General features: G+C 50.6%; 1 pseudogene; it reads left to right on the top strand.

The window, feature by feature from the left end:
* Positions 1–25,788, top strand: part of LOC133231472 (group XIIA secretory phospholipase A2-like) — a 70,445-nt pseudogene extending 44,657 nt beyond the window's left edge.
* The last annotated feature ends 459 nt before the right edge of the window (positions 25,789–26,247 follow it).

Here is a 26,247-nt window from a genome sequence, read left to right as displayed (position 1 = left end):
ACTCTGTACTTCTCTGTATGATTGAAATATTTTATAATGTAAAATTTATGTAAAACTTTAATAAGGGTAAAAATATACAACCTGATGTCACCTAAAGCAAAAAAAATTTTAATAGTAAAGTAAAATGTAAGCCCCCTCCCATCCCAACTACAATCCCCCACCCCCACATTATTCCTAAGATGCCTTCCACTCTTCCTGTTCTGACAGCCCAGGAAACCAGAGGCTCAACTGACCAAGGCTTGGGGTCCTGGAGAAAAGGACTAGAGTCAAGTAGCTCTTCAATAAGCATTGATTGCATCTATGGCTACCAGGCATGTGCACACCTCTTGCGTGATTAAGAGCTAACCTGGTTCAAGAAGAGCTTAAGAGAAGAGACCTCTGGCCACTGGCCTCCGGTGCTGGAGTGGGAGGCTGGGCTCTGCTACCTCCCTGGCTCCCAGGGCTCCCAGTCTGTAGATTTTGGGGAACCCCCTCCAATCCCAGCCTGCCTCTCCAGTGCACTATGGATTGCTCTGGACTCATCTAGCCTGCTCACTCATTCGACTATCTGTGTCTTCTCCCCTGAGGACTGGCTCTGGCTCCTCCCAGTAGCCTCTTCTCTCCCCTTGGCTCTTGAGTCCTGGAAGCTCAGAAAGGTCATTTTTCTGGTCTGGGCAAGGGGGAGGTGGAGGGTTGTTTGACAGCAGCCATGAATTAGGTCTGGTTGGTTTATTTCATTCCAGAAAACAGGTCCTGCTGGTTTGCCATTTGGAGAGTTTGGCTCCAGTTCCCAGCGGCTGGTTCAATGGTAAGTTGCCTTTGGTTGTTTGCGGAAAAGTGACAGAGAAGGAGCCGCCAGCTCTGGTGAGGAGTGGGGTGAGGTCCAGCTAGCTCCAGGTGCTGGACTGAAAGTGAAGCTTATTTTGTTTGTTTCTTACTCTTTTCTGGGATCTCCCTCCTTCACATGACTTCCTAGATGAGTAAGAGCAAGGAGGAGAGGTGATGGTATTAACAGAGTTCCACAGTCACCCAAGACCCTTCATGGGGACCCTTCATGCTTAATCAAGAGCCCTGTGTCCATTTGACAGCAAGAACAACAAAGGCCAATTCGAGTGAGGTCACTATGAGTCACTAGCCTTCCTGGCTCAACATTCTGGGGCCAAGAGGCTGAGCAGTCTCGGTGGGGGTGGGGCCTCTGCTTCTTCCCACAGACTGTCCCTTCTGGTTTTTAACCCCTCCATTGTGTGGTTGGGGGTAGGGTCACCACCCTCCCTTTGTTTAGCACCTGCCTGATTATAGAGCTGGACACACGGATCTCATCTGCTTCCACAACAGCCTTTTCAGGCAGGGCTGCTTTTGCAGACTAGAGAGAATCTAGGGTCAGAGAGATTAGGGCCCTTGTTCAGAGTACTGCTGCTGATCAGCCTGAAGGAAACCAGGCCTCCAGGCACCAGCTTGGGATGTGGGCTTGTCTGAGGCTCCCAGGCTTATGCCAGACCTGCCTCTGTTTCCAGAGGAAGGACCCCAGAACGCAATGTTTCTGGTCTGATTGTGGGAAGGATAAGGGTTGGGGATGTACAGGGGTCCATTTTGGAGTGGACAGTCAATTTGAGAGCGAGGCTTCAGACCAGCCCTCCGTTTTCACTCTTCTGTTGGGTTAGCCTGTCTTAGCCTTAAGAGTCTGTCAGCTCACTCCCAGAGTATCAGTGCCATGCTTACTGGCATTAGTTTGGCCATTTCTCAAGTAGGGTCCCACCTGTCACTGAACGCTCACCTGGTGTCAGCATTCTAGTGAGAAGAAGGAAGAAGAAGCACCCCCCGACTCCTGGCCCACAATTCCAAGTGGGCAAAGGGAGTTCTGTCCAGCTTTTGGAGACCCTGGGGAGACAGGCACCCACCCACCTTCTCCCAGTCAAAGATTATGTGCAATACAAGACAGGCCTGGGTCATCCGGGCTTCTTGGGGCATGAGCTGTGACTCCTGAATTTCCTCCTTGGTTCCCTGGAAAAGATACTACCTTCTTCAGCAGCTCTTGTGAAGGAACAATGACATAATGTGTGTGGAGGAGTCCCAGGCAGGGGCTAGCACAAAATGTGGGCCCAGCAGCCTCACCCTCCATGGCTCCCCAGGCATCTCTGCTGTGATTTCAGCCTCAGAGGAGCGGGAAGCCCCAGGGTTTCACCAGGAGGGAGCATGGTGACCTTATCCTCAGCAGCTGGCTCTTGCTTCACTGAGGCCACTTGCTGCCAAGCAGGGGCCAGATGTTTTTGCTGAGGAATCTGTAGAGGTCAGTGGGAGTCAGGAGCCAGGGTCACAGGGCAGGTGGGCTAAGGACAGCTCCCCATGGCAGGCCACAGCTGGGGCTCTCCCCAAGCTGAATGCTGGCTTGTTTCCTCCTGCCAAACCGTCTTATGTTAGTGCTGGGTTGAACACACACAAGCTGGAGTTGAGAATTGAACCCTCAGTGTGTTTAAAGGCCTGGCCCAGGGTGAATCATCGCTTAGCCCCTCTAAGGTCAGAGCGAGTGGCCCAAGGAGCTGGGCTCCTCCTCAGTGTGTCCTTGGAGGGTACACTAGGCCTTCAGCCCTCACACTGGGCCCATCCTCCTCCAGCAAGGAGGCTGAAGGATGCAGCCTTGAAAAGCCCATCACCTGGTTTGGGAAGAGGGACCCTCTGGCCAGGTACTTTCAAACTTTGATCCAATTTCTCCCTCCTTCAGGGAGGAGAGACACAGGGAAAGGGTGAGTCAGGCAGCTCCCATCTGCTGAGAGAGTGTGTCTCAACTGGGCACCCAGTTTTGCTTCCAAGGCGCTGGGCCCTCTATCTCAGAAAGGGCGCTGCCTTCCCTGCACCTTTGTACCTCCTGCTGCCACACACTTGCTTCCTCCAGGGCACCCCAGTGAGTGACTCTCTCACCCTTAGGACAATAGAGTTTGGCCACCCTTACAGAACCAGTTTGAAACCAAACAGTGACATATCCCAGTTCAACTGAGCAGGAGGCTACAGTGGGGTGAGCACAAGTCAGTTCAAGGCCAAGAAAGGCAAAAGATCCATAGGGGCCCAAAGGTAGACCACAGCAAAACACACTGGTTCATTTTCTCTTCATTACAACAACAGCTTTGGTCTAGTTTTTGAGTTTTCTGAAAGAAATAGGCTGCTTGGCTCTTCCTGCTGGGAAGATATCTGAGAGTACAGTTTCAATTAATCTTAGTAACAAGTGGTATGGCAGTCAACACTCACAGAACACGCCCCCCTGACTCTTTTCTCCTCTGATCGGCAGGGACTACATGGCCTTGCAAAGTAATCCGATGGTCCCTTCTCTTCCTTGGGACCCTATCAGGGCTTCTGGGCAGCACATGCCTTCCTCTCCTCAGCAGCAGGCCCGATCCCGCACCCTGGGCGGCAAAGGAGAGGGAACAGATTGAGGGGCTGTGGCCTTCCTAACATGAGAGAGGAGCATTTAGGTCCAGTCTGCTACCTAGAACTTACAGAAACATCCTGAGAGGTTGACAAGTCTCCACGGGAGGTCTTCCCCCCGCCCCGCCCCAAGGGAGCTGAGGGCCCTTAGAGGTCTCATGGATCAGAGGATAGCCCCAGCACAGGCATTTGGGTGGACGTTGAGCAGAGCCTGGCAGAACAGGAGCCGGAGCACAGGCTGAGCCACCGTAGGGGAACAGACCCTAGCAATTTCCTCACAAACGGAGAGCCTGACAGGGCTCGTACAGTGTACATTCCAATCTGGGATGGAAAAGCTGGTGGGGGCTGCTGGACAGGCAGCCCAAGGCTTCTTCCTGGAATCGCCCTCAGCCATGTGCTGAGGCCCGAGCGGCCCTCACCATGTGTGCAGAGCGGGCCAGGGTGGGTGTGGGGTAAAGGGCGGGGCACTGCTAGATACAGATTGGACTCCCTGGCCAGAGCTTAGGGACGAAAATGGCTAAGGACACCTTCTGAATATGCTGCCTGGCCTCTTCCTCTGAGGAGGAGGAGGTGGCAAAGAGGAAACCCGAGTGGCCTCTGTCAGCCCTCTGCTGCCTGGCTTCCCTGCTGCCAGCTGCCTTGGGGGTGAACTCCAACCCGCAACTCCACCGAGCTCAGAGGCCACCTCCTCTCCTGCTTTGTGCTCCCGACTTTCTGCTGATTTCCTGCAGAGCAGTCTGTTATTCCCACAGTGTGAAGAGCAAAGATGGCTCCTCCCCCAGGGCCCGCTCGCTGGGCACAGGGGACCCTAGCTGACAACCTGGCTCCTTCATAATGCAGGGTATGATTGGAGCAGGCACACCCGCTTCCTGGACCTCTAAACCCTTATCTGCTGACTGAGGGCGTGAGACCAGAACACCCTTGACCTGCCATCCAGACCCTACAGCCTCCCATCCCATACCTTTCCTCACCGGTACCATCCTTCTCCTGCCCACTCATCCCCGGAGAGCTGGCAAATAACTGTGCCTTCTCCTCCTCAACCGTGAGCCATCTCTCCTGGACTGCACATCAAGGGGCCCAACAGTCAGGGGCCCCTTTGCAAACACCTGAAGCTGCCACTCACCCTTGGACTAGGTTTTCACAATTTACCATGCACCTGTCTATTATTCATTATTTCCTTTCACCTTCATTGCAAGGTAAATATTGTTAGTTCTATTTTACTAACAATGAGATGACCGAGTCTCAGGCCTTGTAACTTTGCTCAAAACCACCAAGCAAGTCAGGACCCGGGCTCGCTTTTGAACCCAGATCTGTATGGGGCCCACACCTGGGCCCAGCAGGCCCGTGGGTCGCCTTCCTCTGTGGGGCTGTAGTGCAAACACCCAGGTGCCTCTACTCAGGGCTTGGCTCCGCCGCCAGCTAAGCCTCGTGATGTCAGCATTGCCATGGAAACCCTTCCCCTGGCATTGGGCAGGATCAACCTTCCTCGTGCAGTTTTCCTTTGTGTGGACTTTGCAATGCGTTGCCAAGGCAGTGGGGCCTGCTGGGCAGGTTGGCATGGGGTGGAGAAGGCAGACAAACTCACACTGCATCCCAGCAACATGGCCCACATGATGGGAGAGTCCATTGCTCTCTGGAGGGAGGGGCCGTGGTCTAGGGCCTTGGGCTAGTGGCCAAGGCCATGAAGGTTTTGGGGGAGACCCTGGTCAGAGCCCCAGCCTGGCAATAACCTTTTGGCATATTTAATGCTCCCTTGGGGTCTTTCCATCTCAGAATCACCTGGACCAGAGTCTTGTGATAAAGGCAAATCCCGAGGTCACTGCTCATCATGGGGTGAGGAAGAACCTCAGTTTAACCTTGTCCCCAAGAACAGTCTATTCTGAGAACCACCGTTTATGGGAGATTAGATTTACTGAGCACCTAGATGTGCTGGGCTCTTTGGTCCAGTTTATCTTGCATAGTCCTCTTCCCAACACTGAGAGGAGAAGGTGAACGGAGGAACTAGGTTTTTGGTGGGTCTTTCTAATCCCCATTTCATAGTGGAAGACAGTAAAACTCAGAGAGCTCAAATCTCTTTCCTGCCTACTGTCACCCAGCTTGAAAGTGGCAGACTGTGGATTCAAACCCAGGGGTTCAAAGCCTTGCCCTGCAGCCTGTCCACTGGCCAGGGCCAATGGCATGGGCCAGGAAGCCTGGCTTCCTCCTGTTGGTTTTCCAGGAAGAATCCTTAAGTACCTTTGTAGAGTGGGCCAGCTCTGTCCTGAGCCTCCCACATGCTCCCAGATCTAAAAGGACCTTGAGCCAACAGAGAACCACAAAGCCTGTGCCTCCCTGCCCGCGTCTGCAGCCCGCTCCACCTGGTGAGAAAAACCATTGTCCCCACTAAGTCCCACAACACCTCCCTCTGCCGGTCTGTCCCGGCATCCTTGCTTTCTTGAAGGTCTCCTGAAGTCCCTGGTCCCTCTGCCTGCCCTGGGGTGGGTGGCTACTGACCCAGTCCACAGAGATACCACCTTCTTGGAAGTCTCCAGGAAGAGAAACTCTGTGACCTTCGTCTCTGTGCTGATAGCCCACAGCCTTCCTTTGTCCAGCTTCACCCCTCCTGCTTTCTTTGAATATTGGCCCCTCTAGCCTCCTCTTCTGTCTCCTTCTTTCTTAACAACCCTTCAGGGTGTTCAAAGGGACTTCAGTCCTGGGGTTCTATTCTGCTGGTAACTGTGGGGGGAGGCTGAGACCCTGGCTGACTCCAGGGCTACTGGGTTGGGACACTTCCTCCCCACATGCATCTCTCACAACAAACATCAGTGATGTTGGATGAGGGCTGAACACACAACAGGGATGCCAAAAAGTGTTGGACGGTGAATGGTGACGGGACTCTCAGCCCTGTGCTGGGCGCGTCAAAGTCAGTCAGCGTTCTGGCTCCAACCATTACCTGGCTCTGCTTGTCTTCTTTCATCGAACAAGTATTTCCTGAAGACTGTGCTATGCATTCTTTGTGCTCATAGGAAGGATTAAAAAAAAAAAAAGCTTCCCAAAAAGCCAACAACAAAAAAAATGAAGTGGATAAAAAACTCCAAACAACTAAATACCTGTGATCCCTGCCCCTGTAGAATGTTTAATATCACTTTGGACAAAAAGAAAAGATACCTCCAAATACTCCGAATGGTCATCTTTAGCTGGTTGCATCGTGGGGGACGTTTAATGCCTTTGCCATGTTTTCTGAACACTGTAAGATACGTTACATAAGAAGAGCTGCCCTAGTAAACACAAGTGTTTCTTGCAATCTTATTAAGAATATACCAGGGGCTTGCCTGGTGGCTCAGTGGTAAAAAATCTGCCTGCTAATGCAGGAGACACGGGTTTGATCCCTGGTCCAGAAAGATCCCACATGCCATGGAGCAACTAAGCCCCTATGCCACAACTATCGAGCCTGTGCTCTAGAGCCCAGGAATTGCAACGATTGAGTCCACACACTGCAACTACTGGAGCCCTCAGGCCCTAGAGCCTGTGCTCTGCAATGAGAAGCCTGCTCACCATAACTAGAGAGAGAAGGCAATGGCACCCACTCCAGTACTCTTGCCTGGAAAATCCCATGGATGGAGGAGCCTGGTGGGCTGCAGTCCATGGGGTCGCTAGGAGTCGGACACGACTGAGCGACTTCACTTTCACTGTTCACTTTCATGCATTGGAGAAGGAAATGGTAACCCACTCCAGTGTTCTTGCCTGGAGAATTCCAGGGACGGGGGAGCCTGGTGGGCTGCCGTCTCTGGGGTCGCACAGAGTCGGACACGACTGAAGCGACTTAGCAGCAGCAGCCAGAGGGAAAGAAAAGCCCACACAGCAACAAAGACCCAGCACAGCCAAAAGTAAAATAAATTTTTGAAAAGATCTTAAAAAAAAAAAGAACTCACTATTTACAGACTCTGGGCCTGGAGGACAAGTCAGAGGTGAGGTTAGCCATTCCCTTTCCCATGCCCAGACAAGTTGGTAAGTTTTCCCAGCCCCACCTCTACATGGAGGGTGAGGCTGCTGGGGCTGAGACATCTGGCCACAGGGCCCTGGAGACCCCCATCCCAAGCAGAGAGCGCAGAACAATCAAGGCACAGAGGAGAACTCCTCCCACAGTCCTCTTAACCTCCTCCCTAGGCCTGCCAGCCTTGGGGAACAGAGGGGAGAGAGGCAGGTACAGTTTTCCTGAAGCGGAGAGGCACCAGTGAGACTTGGCCTCTCCCAGTCTGTTTAGTCATCTGTAAATGAGGAAAACACCTCTTGCACTGTTGGGGGAACTCAATGTGATAAGTGGCTCATGGGCACTAAGGGTGCTCCTGCTGAGTGAGTGGAAGAACCACAGGCTGGCTGTTCTCCCTTATTGGATTGAACCTCCCCACTTTGACCTCGAAGTTATAAAACTTTTATAATCTGGGTGAGAAGCCCTTCCTACTCCTCACATTCTTGAGCACAGGCTGCAGCAGAAAGCCCAAGGCTGATGATGCCCTGGTGTCCGGCTCTCTGGAAGTTCCCCAATGCCTTGGGGTCGAGGTGACCCCATCAGGGCTGCCACACCCAGCTCCAGCACACCCCAAGCAGCAACCGCAGGAATGAAAGGGGTTATGACTGTCTTGTGGGAAATTCAAATATTTTAAAACCCTGTAAAGGCCAAAAACAGTTCATCTGTAGGTTACAATCCATGTTCTAAATCTCAGCATTAATCTTGCTAAAATAGCACCTTTGTATTTTATCAGGGCCTTTCCTCCAAAAAAAGAGACCACAGTGAGGGAATCACAGGCCACTTGACTGTCCCTGGGTCATACCAGGCATCCGTGTACCGTCTCAACACAATGGGTTTTCAGGCTCTGGTGGATCTGAGATTTTGGCGACAGTCCAAGGCATTGAAGTTTCCCAGCAAATAAGGTGGGGGCCTCTGTGGAAGTAGAGGATATGAACTGTTCCCTACATTTGCTGAGAGGAGGTCCACTGCAAGGCTGGGCTTGGGATTCTTGCGGTGGGTCCCAGAAATACCCCCTTCCCACACTAAGTATATAAGGATTTGTATCTGCTCTTCCTTCAGTAATCCCTGCATTTGATTCTCTAACCAACCATGAACAAGACCATGATTCCCATTGCAAGGGAAGAAATTGAGGCCCAAAGGGTAATTTATGAGAGGTTGTGCGGGGATAAAATTCAAGCCCTAAGAACTAGGACCATGTTATAGCAGATTTCCCAAAAGCTTTTTGCTGTCATATCTTTCTGAGGAGACTGTGGTTAGTGGGATTTCTTTTTCTTTGTCAATTTTATTTTGTAATCATTACACAACCCCCATGTTAATACCCATGACAAGAACCCCAAAAGACCAAAAGATAATCTGTAACCAACATCTGTTGTATTTCCACATATTTCCTTCCAACCATTATTCACAGGAAAATCCTATTTCATTGCCTCTGAGATATGAGTTTTTCACTTTTCTAAAATATAAATATAAATGCATTTTATAATTGATATACACACATAATGTGCCTGTGTTTTTGTTTTTTTGCCCCAGAAAAGCTCTTGGTAAATCTCTTGTGGCATAGTATCAAATAAATAGGATAGGTCTTTTTGTGGAGATATAAGACCATCAATGTGACTTGCCCTCATCTCCACTTCTCTGTAGAGCTCTCTGCATCAGCAAAAGTCAAGCAGCCCCTACTGGATGAGACCCAGTATTTCATAATCCCTGGCTGGCCACACAGAGCACTCTGGTAATGTGACTAACTTCAGTACAAACCAAAACAGCAGTAGGACATATGTAAGCCAGTGCTTATAAATTCTAAGAGGAAACAGAAAGGAAAGAAACTGACATTTAGGGGCATACCTATTATGTGCCAGCCTTGTGTTGGGGAATTTCAGGAATGAGGAGGGCTTCTGGCCTCAGACTGTAAAGGAAAGGTGTTTAACAATTTCAAGGTCAGGGTGGGGAAGGTTTCCAAGGGAGAGTAGCCCAACCTGTAGTGTCCCCTGACCCTTGGGATTAATAAACCAGAGTAAATTTTTTTTAAAAGCATCTTTACATTGAAGATGTCTTGTGAAGCTGCCTGCTTTCAGATGTCAAGTTATGGGCAGCCACCACCTGTACCTCTGACCTCAGTCTTAAATGATGAGTCTCAAAGTTTATTGAGAATCAGGATCACCTGGAGGGTAGGTTAAACCACAAATTGCTAGGCTCCAGCTCAGAGGTGCTGAGTCAGTTGGTCTAGGGTGAGGCTTGAGATTTTGCATTTCCAACAAGCTACCCATGATGCCGGGGCTGCCTGGTGTGCCTGAGGATGACCTGAGGAGCTTTTCCAACAGCTGGTGGCCGGGCCCTCTCCGAGGATGCTGGGTACAGCCTGGGGAGCAGGATTAGCAAAGGTCCCCCATGATTCTAGTGTGCTGACAAGATTGAGAGCCACCGGGGTTTATGACAAAAGCCACCAGACACGATTCAGGTTCCTCAGACCTGGAGGGCTCCTTGGATTTCATGGACAAACTGCTCCGTCTTCCTAGATTGGCAGGGCCTCTGAGGGTCAAAGGGAAGTTTCCCATTGCAAGCCATACTTCCATATCTATTTCTTTGAATTAAAAAAAAAAAACAAAACCGTTTGGCAATGCTGGAAAAAATGTGTAAGCCTAATGTTGTTGCTGTTTAGCTGCTCAGTCGTGTCCAGCTCTTTTGTGACCCCAGGGACTGGAGCCCGCCAGGCTCCTCTGTCCACGGGATCTCAGGCAAGAATACTGGAGTGGATTCTGTTTCCTTCTCCAGGGGATCTTCCCGACCTCAGGATTAAACCTTCGTCCCCTGTATTGGCAAGTGGATTCTTTACCACTGAGCCACCAGGGAAGCCCTGTAATTCTATTACTCATGTGTAAACCAGGCGATGTCATAAAACCAAGCCTTCTCGTTCCTCTCAGCAAGCATTTGGGCACGTGCAGTGTCTGGCTGGAGCTGAGGATGGCCACCTTTTCAGATAGGCACAACTTGCCAGTTTGCCACAGTTCCCATCACTTCCCAGTGTATTAGCCTCCCTGGGCCTGAGACACCCATTAGTCTTAGCTCCTTAGAGCCATTTGCATCCCTCCCCATTCAGTGCATAGGTATGAGTGGACAGGTGATCTAGCTGCGGGAATCCAAAGTGGTACCTTCAACTGAAGACAGGTGACCTGGGGCAAGGACTGTGGCAGCATGTGTGTGCACGGCCGGGTGTGTGTTGGGTATGTGTTGGGCATCGGAGAGTGAGGTTAGGTTCTGCGCTTAGCCTGGGAAGTCACGGTGGTGGGGGGCTCGAGATCCAGGTTTTAATCCCAGCTCTGTCACCAATTTGCAGGGTGACCTTACAACCTCTCCCTATGCCTCAGTTTCCGCACTTGAAAGATGAGAGCGTGAAACCTGTCAACCGGCTGGGTCCTTCCCATTCTAGGAGCTGAGAGAAGAGAGCCCAAGTCCTACAGCCATGAACCACCAGGGAGTGGACGAGGTGGCCTAGGGAGGAGAGACAACAGGGCCCTGGCTGTGGGCTGGGCAGACATCCTCTGCCAGGTGCCATGCCTTGGTGCCCTGAAGCTTTCTGGACATGGAGCCGGACAGCCCACCTCTCCCAGCTGTGTGACTTTGGATCTCTCTGAGCTTTGTCAAATGGGAATAATAACCTCCCCTGTATATACCCTAAGCTCCATGAGGGCTGCGACAGTGTTTTATTCACTAGTATATACCCAGCACCTAGTCCAATGCCTGGCACATAGTAGGTACTCAACAAACATTTGTTGAATCCATAAATGGATTGACTTAAGGATTAAACTGAATAATATACATGGAACATGTATACCAGGCACACAACAGTTGCTGAATTAATATGTTTCTTGGATCTGAGTCTCCTGACTCCTTGGACGTCTGTATTTTCTTCCTTGTCTTTTCTTGTGGCCTACCCATGGGGACACATTCCAGGAAATTTGGCCATGGATCACCAGGCCATCAGTTATCATATCTACCGCTGCTAAGTTGCTTCAGTCATGTCCAACTCTGTGCAACCCTATGGACTGCAGCCCTCCAGGCTCCTCTGTCCATGGGATTCTCCAGGCAAGAACACTGGAGTGGATTGCCATGCCCTCCTCCAGGGGACCCCAGCCTAGGGATCAAACCTGCATCTCTTATGTCTCCTGCAAAGGCCGGTGGTTATTTACCACTAGTGCCACCTGGGAAGTCAGAAAGGGAGTGGGCTCGTCCAGGATCACACCTTCCCACCTGTGTACCCCCTCAGGCAGTTTCAGCAGTAAAGTCAGTATGCAGGGCCAGTCCCACACCCTCTCAATACCTCATCTAACCCACTGCACTCACCTTCCTCCTGGTATGCATTTACTCATTCACTCATCCATCACTCACTCACTCATTCTCCACTTTATGGAGAGTCCGTGGTCACCACACCTCCCCAAATCTCTCCCCCAAATTTTGGATTCAACATCTAATGAGTTGTTGAACATCCCACCTTGGACCTGCCAAAATGCAGCAAAAAGGCCAGATCACACTCACTTCTCCTCCAGGGCTCTCCCAGCTGCTGGTGCCACTGCCCATTGGGTCCCCAAGACAGAAACCCAGGAGCTGCCCCTGACACTCCCAGCCAGGCACCCGGGCCTGACTATTTATTTCCCAAATATTTCTTACACCTCATGCACCCTGGCCTTTTCTAGCTTTGAGATCCTCATGGTCTCTTTCCTGTTCCTAGGTTTTTGCCTCCTCACCCGTCTGTCTCCACTCCCCTGCTCCCTCTCCTCTTCTCCAGCCTCCTGCCTGCTGCCCCAGAGGCTCCACCTCCTGCCCTCACCTCCCAGTTGCTCTCCTGTACTTCAAGGCTCCCGTGATCTGGGGTCCCTGTCACCTTCCCAGCCTCACTCCCCTCCCAGCTGCTCTCCTGTCCTTCAAGGCTCCTGTGATCTGGGGTCCCTGTCACCTACCCAGCCTCATTCCCCTCCCAGCTGCTCTCCTGTCCTTCAAGGCTCCCATGATCTGGGGTCCCTGCCACCTACCCAGCCTCATCTTGCTCCCTCCCTGTCTCCTATTTCATAAGGGGCTTCCCCGCTGGCTGACTTTATTCTGTCTCTCACTTCTGGGGCTTGCTCGTGCTTACTTCTTCTGCCTGGACTGTTTCCTTTCTTACCTCATCCCTTACCCAGACAACCCTTACTCACTTTTCAGAGCCAGTTCAATGTCACCTCCTCCAGGAAAGCGTTTCAGACCCCACCCAGCCTAGATTACAGACTCCTGCTCTGTTCCCATATTACCAGCGCATGACTCCACCGGTGTGCTTACCACATTATTTTGTAATTATCTGCCTGTGTGTTCAGCTTTGCCATTAAATTACTATTATGTTGGGGGCAGAGACCATGCTTATTCATCGTTCTACTCCTCTGTGTACAGAGTAGCCCCCTTTTCACATCCTATCAGTTCGTAACATGTCACCCCACAATTTAGTGACTTATTTTGCTCATGATTTTTTGGATCTGGAATTTGGGAAGGTCTCAGCCAAGTAGTTCTCACTTGGGGTCTGCCATGGGCTGCAATCATGCAGAGGTTCCCCCAGGCTGGATGCAAAAGATAGTGTATGCTCATGCTGCAGTTGATGCTGGCACTTGGCTGGGGGCTGGACGGGCTTTTGATTAAAACGCTACAATGCAGCTTCTCCAGCATGGTGGGCTCTGGGGAGTCAAAGCCAACACCTTGCCGTGTGAGTCACTCAGTGTGTCCGACTCTGCGACACTATGGACTGTAGCCCGCCAGGCTCTGCCCATGGGGTTCTCCAGGCAAGAATACTGGAGTGGGTAGCCATTCCCTTCTCCAGGGGATCTTCCCAACCCAGGGATTGAACCCAGGTGTCTCCTGCATTGCAGGCAGATTCTTTACCATCTGAACCACCAGGGAAGCCCAGTCAACAGCTTACATAGCTTAATTCCCCAGAGCAAGCATCCTAAGAGAGCCAGAAGAGAGCTGTGTGACCTTTCCTGATCCAGTCTTGGAGTCAGGCAGTGTCCCTTCCACTGTATTCTATGGGCTGTAAGTGAGTCACTGAGGAAAGCCTAGAATCAAGGGGAAGAGACAGGGATCCACTAACTAAAGAGAAGAGTTTTGAAGAATTTGCAGACATGCTTTAAATCCTCCATCACCCTCAACACATTGGTTGGATGGATGGTTGGGTGGATGGAAATTGCTCCCCGCCTAATCTGCCCTGTGGGCACTTAGTTCTTCTTTCCTGCTTCCTTCTCCTGCCCCACCGTGACCCCAGCTGTTTGAGAAGTGGCGAGGCAGAGCGGCTGGTGGTGGAAGAGCCAACAGGCTAACAACCCACAGCCTGCTGTCGGCTGCTGGGAAATGGTGGGGCCAGTCCCTGTCAAATCCTGGGCTTCAGTTTCCCTCTTCAGATAACAAAGTGCTAGGCCACATCTCTTTAAGACACCCTTTCCTCCAACTTTGAGTACATTCAGACCTCCCTTCTTGCTTTCTGAGAAGGTGGCTGGAGGTGGAGTCCAACCTCCATCTGCAAGGCTGCTCCCAGCCTTTATGTCTTTGAGGATTTGCTTCTAAATGACACAAGCACACACAATACATTCTGGTGTGAGAAATTCAAACAGTTCAGAAATATACAGAGTAAAATATGAACTTCCCTCTGACCTCTCTTTAGCCTCTGCCTCTTTTCAAAGGAGACCAGCCCCATGAGGCCACCCTCGTGGCCCCTTTAATAGCATCTGCTTTTCTGAACATTGTAGATGCAGGGGTAGCTTTGCTGGGGATTTGTGGTTTTCTTTTTCTTTTAACATAAATGAGACCATACTGTTCACGTTGTTCTGTAACTTACCCTTCTTCACTTAATGCTGTATCTCTAACATGTCTGAATAGGGATCACCCCCAAGACTTTTGTTGTCTTCTAGGATATGCCACAGCACCCAACACTCCACGTGGTTCATTTGCCCATTCTTATTGTCAAACATGGGTAGATTTCCAGTTTTCCATTATTCCATGCAATCGTGGACGTTCCCAAGCTGTGTTCAGAGCCCCCCGGGCTTGGAAGGCTGCACCACACTGCATCTCTGCCCAGTAATATGGAGAAGCTCTCTCTAGGCAAACCCAGTTCAAATTCTGAGTGCAAGTCCGGAACTGTGTGGCCTGGACGCCTCACTTAGGTTCTCTGAGAACTGGCAGAGGAGCCAGTGGAAAACAGCCCCCACCTCCTCCAGGCAGGCAGGCAGGCAGGCGCAGAGGCAGGAAGGCCGGTCCGCGGGCTGCTGCGCTCCCCAGCCGAGTTCTGGTGTGGTTATGTAACTGGACGGCTAATGCTGCTTTCATGGTCGGTGGAACCCAAATTAAAAGAGGAAATTATTCTCCGGATGCTCAATTCGCCTAATCCCCATCTGTCTCTCCCCTGGTCCCCCACACTCGCCGAGCGCTGGCATCTAAGGGTCTTGAACATGCTCCAGATTTCTAATTTAGTTTGCTTATGCAACCAAAAATATTATGGCCGCGTTTCCTGGGGGTGACTAAGTCTGTATTCTGGGCTCCAGGCACGCTAAAAACGGCAGCGCCAGGGCCCCACGCTGCTCGCGCGCACACCACGCGCCGGCTTTTTTTGGTTCCTCCGAGGCTCAAGCAGCTCTGCGCGGGTGGGGGCCGCAAGGGCTAGAGGCCGCCGGACCTCGGAAACGCGGAGGGCCGGGACTCCCGGGAGGAAAGAGTGCATCTCCGCCAGGGCCAGTCTCGGGTGGCGGCAGACGCGCGGCGCCGGGGGGAGTTGGAGGGGGGACGTTCTGGTCTCCGGCACCTGGGGTCCTCTCAGAACCTCACCCTCCTTCCTTTTCTTTTATTCTCCTGCTCTGATTCCTCTGTGCCAGGCGCAGGAATCCATCTTTTCCGCGTGTGCCCTCACCCAGAGATTTGTGGAAAGGTATTTGCAGCACCATTCTTGACTCTGAAATAGCGAAAAATTGGAGACAGCACTTCTATCAGTGGGGATCCATCTAGTAAATGAGGGGAACTTTAACACTCTGGGGTCAGTGCAGCTGATAACAAATAATGGGTTGATCAAGATGGCTTGACGTGGATTTGATTAAATTAAAATTTTAAAAAGGGCAAATCCAGAAAATAGAGTAGAATTCTACTTTGTTTTTCAAAAAAACCATCAGTGTGAACTCGGAAGGCGACACTGAACTGTAGGGGGTCACCTCTGGTCCGCAGACTGAGATTGGGGGTCGGGGAGGGTCAAAGAGTCTGGGGTTTTATTCTACTTCTGCAATTTTTTTTTTTGGAAACATACAAAGAGATTGTATTTGCATATTATTTGCATACTTTGCTTTCCGTGTTACAGGGGAGCTGGAGAGAAGAGCAGGGAGCTTCCCTGACTCTGTCCCAGTCTCTAGAACCAGTGGTCAGATCAGGAGTGGGACTGGCAGGAAGGTATCTGCTCTCTACCCGCTCCTGGCTGAGTGTCAAGATGCAGGACCACTGTGCTTTGAGGTCTTGCTGCCAGACTTCATGGAGTTGAGGACTGGATGGGCACCTGGCCTGGCAGGGCAAATGCTGAGGGGCAGAGCACTGGACCTGGAATCAGAAACTCGGCTTCTAGTCCCGGAGGACTGGGTTGAGGGCCGGTCTCCCTTCTGCCCGCTGCTTTAGCATCCTCTGCCCTGGAGAAGGCGATGGCACCCCACTCCAGTACTCTTGCCTGGAAAATCCCATGGACGGAGGAGTGTGGTAGGCTGCAGTCCATGGGGTCGCGAAGAGTCGGACAGGACTGAGCAACTTCACTTTCACTTTTCACTTTCATGCATTGGAGAAGGAAATGGCAACCCACTCCGATGGTCTTGCCTGGAGAGTCCCAGGGACGGGGAAGCCTGGTGGACTGCAGTCTATGGGGTTGCACAGTTGGACATGACTGAAGCGACTGAGCAGCAGCCGCAGCAGCCCTGATGGCCAGACCAGGGCTGGGTGAGAAGGTGTGGCGACCTGGCCACCAGCTCTGAGGCCTGAGGCCGAATGTGAGACCTCAGCCACTTCTTGGGGCAAGACCAGGACTCCCTGAGGCCCCAGATGCGGAGGGCAGGACGTGTTTCCCAAGCCTATGACAGGCCCAGTCTCCTCCACACAGTACCAATCAGTCGGACGGTGGAGGCATCTACACTGTCACTGGAGAAGCGAGGCAGCCGCCCACACAAAACAGGGCATCCCTACAGCATGCTGCACACATCCCCGCTGGCACCGTCATTCCAAACCAGGAAGCCCTCTGTGGGACTGACTTAGGTGTTTTTACTTCATGACTTCTTGAGGCCTTTAGTCGCTCAGGCACATGGAGACTCTCCAGGAGATATACTGAATGCAGCTTTTACCAAAAATAGGTGACTCAGGGGCCCTTCCCTTCCTGAGCCTCTCAGGGGTCCAGAGTGCTACAAACTGGTGAGCTAGTGAAGGCAAGAGATGGATGGGAGGTGAATGGAACTGGCATGGTTTGGAGAAACTTCAGATGAAGATGTCAAGGGTAGAAAGGGGCACCTCATCTGTGAGAGAGAAAAACAAACAGTCCTGCTAATGTCTTCCAGGGCAGGTGCGGGGGACCAAGGTGAATCTCTTTTCCTCAAAGCTTGCCCCCTGCACATGTACATCACGAGCATGAACTCAAACAGAAGGCATGCAGCGCTTGGCTCCTCACAATGTGAGCGCATCCACTCGTGCACACTCCCACGTACGCCCTCACACGAGAGGCACACCACTCATGAGAAGAACACAGATCCATGCACATTCAAGTACACACCCACACAAACCCTTGTGCCCAGGCAAACCCACTGGTGCTCACGCGGAAGAAGGCAAGCACGCAAGACACCAAAGCACAAATAGGGGCACACGGGTCCACACACACGCTAGCAGCCATGCGCGTACACACGCACGCAGGTGAACACAGTGGGCACTCGCCCGCTGGAGCCGCTCAGGCAGGCACACTCTGAGGACACTTGCATCCGCACACCTTCATCACACGGTGGTTTTAAGGCCACAACAGTCTCCCTTCTTCTTGTAAGTGGAGCCAGTGGGGATGGAGTGAAATTGTGGTTTAGAGGGAAACTGAAGGACTCCTAAAACACATTTAGCAAAGCAGTTCACAGAGGCATATGTCCTTGAGTATTTTTATCTTTAGCACTCTTACATGTCTAGCAAAGTCTGGGTGGCTCAGTATTGCTGCCAGGAAGGAGGACAAGTGGCATATGGCCTCTAGGTGCAGAGAAAGGATACCCCTTGTTCCTTGTCACCCTCCCACCCGCCCCAACACACACCATAGTGTTTCCTCCCCCAGCCGACTGGGTTCCCCAGAAGCGTGCCCAGACTGCCCTCATCCCACTAGGGAAACAGCCAGCGGGGCAGGTTCCCCAGCTCCCACCCAGGTGCCTGGAGAGCAGGTCTGCCAGTCACATGCCCACCCCTCAGGAGCTCAGCTCTCCAGAGCACTTGAGGCCGTAACCATCAGCCTTGGGTGTGGGCTGGGGCTGATTGTGGCAGGCCTGGCTCCAGTTCTCCCAAATGTATGCATGGATAGTGTTTTCCACTATTCCTGAGCTGGCACAAGTTCTGGGCATGTGCCCCAGCCCTCTGGTTGGTCGCAGACAAGCCAGTGGATTTTGGAAGCTGTTTAATCCTTGGGTTCTGACGTGCCCAGTTTACCATCAAGCAGCATCTAGTGCCCACAGATCTGATGTCAGAGGGCGGCCCTGGCACAGCTCCATCCTTCCTGCCCACATGAGCATGGTGGAGCCGACAGAAAGAGGAGCCCCAAAGACTTGCCTCGTGAATCACAGCCATTTGCTTCACGCTAGGCCTGCACACATCAGCACCTTCTAAAAAATGATGCTGTAAAAGAAAAATAGCAAGGAAAAGTAATCAGGAGCTATCAAGTGAAGGTAGCAGACCAGCAAACCATTATGACCTTGTGTTTATTTTAAACAATACTAAGTATATTTAGACAGAGAAAAAACTGGAAAAACTAACAGTGATTATATTTAGAAATTTATCATTCAGCAAATACTTGTTGAACACCTAGTATTTTTATTTGTTAGATTGCTCGAGGTGCTGGGATTATAATAGTGAAGTGACAAAACCCGTAGGGATCTTAGATTCTTGAGAATTAACAGACAATAACAAACACCTAAGCTCAACTTGCGGAGAAGGCAATGGCACCCCAGTCCGGTACTCTTGCCTGGAAAATCCCATGGACGGAGAAGCCTGGTGGGCTGCAGTCCATGGAGTCGCTAAGAATTGACACGACAGAGCGACTTCACTTTCACTTTCCACTTTCATGCATTGGAGGAGGAAATGGCAACCCACTCCAGTATTCTTGCCTGGAGAATCCCAGGGATGGGGGAGCCTGGTGGGCTGCCGTCTATGGGGTCGCACAGAGTAGGACACGACTGAAGTGACTTAGCAGCAGCAGCAGCAGCAGAGACCACTTCAAGAAAATTGGAGAGTCGGACATGACTGAAGCAACTTAGCAGCAGCAGCAGCAGCAGCAAGCTCAACTTGTAGCATGTTAAACGTTGATAAGCGTGATGGGAAGAGGGCAAGAAGAGATACACGGCACTGGAGAGCTGTAATTTTTTTTTTTTTTTTTGATGTGGACCATTTTAAAGCTCTTTATTGAATTTGTTACAATTCTGTTTTATCTTTTTGGGACTTTTGGCCATGAGGCATATGGGATCTTTGCTCCCTGCCAAGGAATTGAACCCACATCTCCTACATTGGAAGGCAAAGTCTTAACCACTGGACTACCAGGGAAGTCCCAGGAGCTGTAATTATTAATAGATGTTATTTTTAGAGCAGTTTTAGATTTGTAGAAAAATTAAAATAGCACAGCGAGTCCCCCCAAATCCCATGCCCCACCCCATACACAATCCCTCCTGTTACTGATGTCTTAGTTTCAGTCCAGTTCAGTCGCTCAGTCACGTCTGACTCTTTGCAACCCGGGGGACTGCAGCGCGCCTGTCTATTCACCACGAAGTGATGGCACCAGATGCCATAATCTTAGTTTTTGAATGTTGAGTTTTAAGCCAGCTTTTTCACTCTCCTCTTTCACTTTCATCAAGAGGCTCTTTGGTTCTTCTTCACTTTCTACCATAAGGGTGATGTCATCTGCATATCTGAGGTTATTGATGTTTCTCCCAGCAGTCTTGATTCCAGCTTGTGCTTCATCCAGCCCAGCGTTTCTCATGATGTATTCCACATATAAGTTAAATAAACAAGGTGACCATATACAGCCTTAACGTACTCCTTTCCCAATTTGGAATCAGTCTGTTCTTCCATGTCCAGTTCTAACTGTTGCTTCTTGACCTGCATACAGATTTCTCAGGAGGCAGGTAAGGTGGTCTGGTATTCCCATCTCTTTAAGAACTTTGCACAGATTGTGATCCACACAGTCAAAGGCTTTAGCATAGTCAATGAAGTAGATGTTTTTCTGGAACTCTCTTGCTTTTTCGATGATCCAATGGATGTTGGCAATTTGATCTCTGGTTCCTCTGTCTTTTCTAAATCCAGCTTGAACGTCTGGAAGTTCTCGGTTCACGTACTATCATAGCCCACCTTGGAGAGTTTTGAGCATTACTCTGCTAGCATATGAGATGAGTACAATTGTGTGGTAGTTTGAACATTCTTTGGCATTGCCTTTCTTTGGGATTGGAATGAAAACTGACTTTTCAATCCTGTAGCCACTGCTGAGTTTTTCAAATTTGTTGGCATATTGAGTGCAGCACTTTAACAGCATCATTTTTAGGATTTTAAATAGCCCAGCTGGAATTCTATTACCTTCACTAGCTTTGTTTGTAGTTATGCTTCCTAAGGCCCACTTGACTTTGCACTCCAGGATGTCTGGCTCTAGATGAGTGATCATACAATCGTGGTTAGATTTGATGTCTTAGATTAGAATGGTGCATTTGCAACCCTTGGTTAATGAACCACTATTATTATTAACTGAAGTCTACTGTTTATTCAGATTTCCTTAGTTTCCCTAAGTTTCACTTTCTGCTCCAGGATCCCATCCAGGATGCCACATTTATGCTTGTCTCCTTAGGCTTCTCTTGGCTGTGACAGTTTCTTAGATTTTCTCTGTTTTTGATGACCTTTACAAAACTAAGAGGTCCTGGTCAGGTATATTGGGTTGGAATTTGCCTAATATTTTCTCATGATCAGACTGGAGCTATGGGTTTTCAGGAGCAAGATCACAGAGGTAAAGTGCCATTTCCATCACAGATCATCTCAAGGATACATTTTATTAGCATGATTTATGGCTCTTGATGTTGATCTTGATCACCTGGCCGAGGCAGTATTTGTCAGGTTTCTCTACTGGGAAGCTACTCTCACTTCCCTTCTTGAAGTGCGTGCTGCCCACATTTGGGTGAAAGTGATGCTCCCCCTCCCCCATTTAGGGTGAAGTATCAACATTATTTGGAATTCTTCCGCATGAGAGATTGATTTTACCCCCCATTTATTGATTTACTCAACACATTTATAATGGACTCACAGATATTTATTTTACATTTGGGTTATAATCCAATAATATTTTATTTTGTTGCTAAAATTGGGAGCTCTCTCACTGACTCCTGTGGCCCTTTGACATATCCCCATCAATTTTTTTTTTTTTTTTTAGCACTGCCTTTCTCTCTGGTACAAGATGCTCCAGACTCATCTTGTGTACTTCCTGCCCCAGTTCTGGAATCAGCCATCAGCCCAGAGTGGGGAGGGTGGGGGAGTTGGGGAGGTGTGTGTGTGTCTGGGCTTGGAGTGGGCCAGCACGGAGCCGGCCCGAGAGACTGCCTAGGGCACCCACGGTGGCTCGTGGGGGTCGGCCCAGCGCCGCCGTGCATGCCCTCCTCCTCCTCCTCCTCCTGACTGCCACTTTCAGGTGCCAGGAGCAGGCCCAGACCGCCGACTGAAGGGTCACCCTGAAGGCCATCTGGAAGGGCATTCAACTTCCTGGGAGGCAAGGACAGGCTCTGCCAGTGTAAGTGCAATGATGGATCTAAGCTTTTCCCATGTTATGCATATAAACCCTCCCCTCTGCCTCCCGCTGTTTGGTGCTCATGTTAACCTCAGCATCCCGTCCTTGAAAAAGTGTTGCGGCCAACCTGGTGGATGCTGTGAGGCCTGCGGTAAACACAAAAACGACTGTGATGAGCTTCAGTGTTGCCCCTCCAAGATTTGCAGAGACGTGCAGAAAACACCAGGGCCAGCTCAGCAGGTGCAGGCATGTGAAACCACCGCGGAGCTCTTGCTCGACAATGTAAGCTTACATTTGGGCTGTAAGCTGTACTGGACAGCCAGTGAGCTGCATGGAGGTGTTGCTAGGAAGAAAAAAATGATCTTTAAAGAAGATGCTGACAGGTGGTCACAGCAGATGAAGACAGAAGAACATAACCTTTGACAAATAGCTCACATTTTTACAGCGTAAAGCTGCCTTATTCTTGTGAAAGGATTATTTTAAGACCTTATCTTGACATTAGAACTTCAAACGAAAGAAACAAATGCAGGTTATCTTCCTGGATGTTGATGCCTTAGTGTTTGATTTTGTCTTGAGCAAGGGGTGCATGTTAAAGGGAGAAATTTTTAAAAGAAAGAGTCTGACTCAATTTTCACAACTGTATTTACCAAAAAATGAAGCCAAATGTAAAATTCGTTATCAGGTATGTTCAACATTACCTTACTTGGAAATATGGGGAAATCTTCACTTAAGAAGTATGTTGGTTTACTGTAAAATTTAAAATACACATTTATTCCCCTCCACAAAAAATCATTGTATCAGGAATAGAATGAAGGGGATGAGTAGATATCATTATAAGAATCCAAAGAGCAATGATTTTGGCTTAGATTGGGCTGAAGCAATGGGCTGAGGGGCTGAGATTCTGAGGCAGAGCTGATGGCATTTTCTGATAGACTGGATGTTGGGTGAGAGCCGGCAGCCTGATCATATGGAAGGAGCTGATGTAACTAGCCCTGTTGTGGGAAGACTGGAAGAGCCGCAGGTTTGGTGGAGTGCAGGAGCTCACCCTTTGGACATGCTAGTTTGTGGAGTGCCCCCCAGGGTGGGACTTCGGAGCCATATTTACTTTTTCGTCAACTCTCAGCCTCGGGGCCCCGAGCTGGTCATCAGATCTGCGGAGTGAATGAAGGACGTATTCTGCAGGGCAGTATCTCTGGCCTGTGGGCCGGAGGTGACTGGACTCCTGAAAGAGGAGAGGTGGAGGAGAAGGGGCAGAAAAGGCACTAGAAGAGGGAAGAGGTGAGGGGATAGGAGACAAGGGGAGAGGAGGTGAGGAGGGTCAAGACACAGGGGAGGCGTGGGGGGAGGAGAGGAGAGGGGACACAGCAGCCCTCTCCAGACTCTGCAGCTTGGTGAGTGGGCAGCCGCCAGGAGCCCGCCTTGCCTCCCCGCTTCCTCTTACCCACTCTCCTGCCTGTCAGCAAACGCTGGGGCCCATTCTCCCTCACGATGGACACACGGACCACCCTTCCCCCAACCCTGACCGTCTCCCCCTGGTCCAGGCCGTCACTTCCTCCTACTTCTGCTTCTACTATCTGTTCTCCTCAGAACAGCCTGATCAGTGCTTCTAAAACAAGTCAGGCCATCCCTTCACAAACCCTAGAACGGAAAGGCCTTCCCTCGGGCCTGCTCAACCTGCCTCCCCGCTCTCATCCTCCCTCTGGGCCACTCTCACTGGCCTCCTCAGTGCCCCCCGACACAGCAGGTTATGACTGCCTCGGGCCTCTGCATCTGCCGTGGCCTCCACCTGCCCACCACTTTCCTCCACCACACCCCTCATTCTCTTCAGGTCTCAGTTAGGGTGTCACCTCAGACAGGCCTTCCCCAACGGCCCTCTACCACCGACACTCACTACCCCCTTACCCAGCTTAGTTTTTCTTAATACTTTTTATTGGTTCATATATATATTTAAATTTAAGACTTTCCCATGAGAATTATTTTGCCTCCAATGTATCCCCAGCATCTGGAACAATTTCCAGACTGGTAGGTACTTTGTAATATTTGTCAAATAAACTAATAGTGATCTCTCACCTCAGAGTCCCTTAGAGCTGGCTCAGGCTGTCTTCCTCATCAGGTTCAACCACTTGGCTCTCAGAAGTTCTTAGACCTAAGTAGAACCTGCTAAAGATGGGAAATTGATCAAAATTTCAAAAGAGCCAGTCACACCCTCCTGCAAATGTAAAATTCCACCTTGAAGCTGAAACCTCCTCCTCCCCCAAGCCTTTGAGCCAGCCAGGCCTCAGACCCTTCAGGTCACCTCTGAAATAGCTTCTCAGTCCCCTTCTTGTCCGGCTCAACTGTCTGCTTGCTCATCAGCTCAAAGCCTCAAAACTTCCACAGGAATCCAGAGTGGTTGCTAACAAGCACATCAGGCCTGCTCCCTGCCCCCGTTTAAGTTCTTTCTGTGGTCCTCAGGATCAAGTCCAAAGTCTGGATGTGTCTCCTCTGGCCCCACTTCCTCTCCAGGATCCCCCAAGGCTCTCCTTTCTTTGAGATCCTGGGCGAGTCAGCCCCATGATGCCCTCACATCCCCCGCTTCTCTCCACAGCCCTCTTCTTCTCTTCTTGCATGACTACAATTAATTGCATAACTGCCATCCTGACTTCCCACTATGAGCTCTCAGGGTTCCATCTGGAGTCCTGTTTGCACAGCAAGCTGGCTGGTCTGTTGGGATGATAACCAAGAGTGGCCGTGATGGGTGAAGGATGGTTGTGGAGGAGGGAGACCATGGAAAGAGGAGACCAGCGAGCATACTGAGGCCCCTGGTCTATCCCCTGGCAGCACTCCTGCTGACCTGGTCCCAGACCCGAAGCTCCATTGAGAAGACCTAGGTCTCTGCTCTAGGGCCTGACAGAGAAGAGGTTCTTAGGGAACATACACTGACTATTGGCTGAATGGTCGACTCTAAGTAGTAGCTCTGAATATTTTCTTTTCTACATTTTGGTATTTTCCAATTTTAAAATATAAGGTATATCCCTCAGTATTTAAAATGAAAACCAGACTAACCTTGAAAAATCATTATTAAACTGTTAAATAAAAAGTAACACTTTCTGTGTCTTCCAAAGCTGAGGAGACACACATCCCTTCGCCTGCAGTCTCAGCTGTGGACACACAGCCAACAGGAGATGCGGCCCTGTAGTCACGATAGATCAAGACTAGAGTGTTCATGGCAACTGGAAGCTGGAACCTAACTGTTCACCAACCGTAGAACGGGTGAAAACATACGATAGAGTCACTCGGTGGTGTCATGCTACCACCCACAAGGACTTAGACTTAAATAAAATATAATATCAGGCAAAAGAAACTAGACACAAGAGAGCACACGCTATATGGCTCCATTTACAGACAACATGTACAGTTTAGAAGCGGAGCTAGGGGGTTAGTCTAACTGGGGATAGTAAGTGAAGTTGTCCAGAAGGGGCTTCTGGTGAGAGGCTACTTTTTGACCTGAGTGCTGGTTCCATAGGCATGCTCAGCTTGTGCAAATTTAACCAGTTGTACACTTTCAAATTTTACAGTCTTCTGTGTGTATGTTTACCTCCAATAAAAATGTTAAGGGTCAGGGGAAAAGGCATGCATCCTGGAGTGAGTTGAATCCATCTCTCCTTTCTGTCCAAAGGGAGGTTGGAGTACAAGTGTCTGGGGTCCCTCATGAGTTCCAGAGTTCTTCCCCAGTCTTGAAGACACTCAACCCCCAGGCTTGGAGATTCTGTTTCCATCAAGCCTAGAGAATGCCCAGAGCTCTGGGGTCAATTCCCAGAGTAAATCTCGTCATCACAATATAGGGCCTAGAAGCAGGAGTCTGAGGGGCTATAGGATGTGCCCCCCTGGCTGGGTTACTCTGGGCCTGCCTGCTACCAGCCACCAGCTATGAAGCAGGGCTGGGACTGAGGGCTGTGGGGAGGAGGGCAGAGCTCAGCAGCACAGGCCACTGGGCCCCTGAGTCCTGTCTGGCAGCCTCTTGGCACCCTCCCATTCCTGTAGAGGGCAGCCTAGCAGGTGGGTCTGTCACACTTCACTACCTCTGTCCCAACTTCCAGCAGAGGACAAGGAGCAGGACATGTGCTTGGCCTTCACTCAAGGTCAAGGGAAGCCTAGGGGCCTCAGTGACCTTGTACTTAGTCCCCAGAGGTCACCGCACCAGGCTCTAGGGGCTCAGATCACCAAAGCTGGGATGGGGAGGACAGTAATCAATCATAGCCCTGCGGCAGGCTGGGGAGAGGTGCGGGTCCTGCCCAGCCCTCCGCAGCTGGCCAGTGAGGTTATTTATAACCACAGGTTGCCTGACCTCCTGACCTCCAGCTGGAGCCCAGCGATCCAGCGATTAGTATCTCCTCACCTTGCACTATGAACAAATACCTTCTCTGTGCCCAGGCCTCACCTTGGGGCTGCAGGAAGCAGGATGTTGGCCCTGAGTTAGGAGCCCCAGGCTCTCTTGGGTAGACCCAGCCAGGCATGAATTGAGGGGAAGGTGGGAGAAAGGCTCAACGACGCCTGTTCCCTTGCTTCCAAGGTTGAAAATGTTGGTCTCTTCTGGGTGGTAGTTTTATTTACAATATAGGACTCTCCTGTATTGTAGGGCTCCCTTTTGTGGGCTTGGATCTGCCCACAGGAGTGCCCTCTTCAAAGTCAGTGGGAAGGAGGCAGCACTGGTGATAGGATCCCCTCCCCCCAAATGGTTTCTGGAATCACACAAGACAAACAGCATTTTCCTTAGCAGGGGCCTCTCCTTCCTAGATGGCAGCTGAAGCTCAGAGGGATTCCAGTCACACAGCCATTCATGGCAGATTCC

Source organism: Bos javanicus, chromosome 19 (assembly GCF_032452875.1).
Source record: "Bos javanicus breed banteng chromosome 19, ARS-OSU_banteng_1.0, whole genome shotgun sequence".
NCBI lineage: Eukaryota > Metazoa > Chordata > Mammalia > Artiodactyla > Bovidae > Bos > Bos javanicus.
The sequence above is the reverse complement of the archived record's forward strand: the minus strand, read 5'-3'. Positions and strand labels throughout refer to the sequence as shown.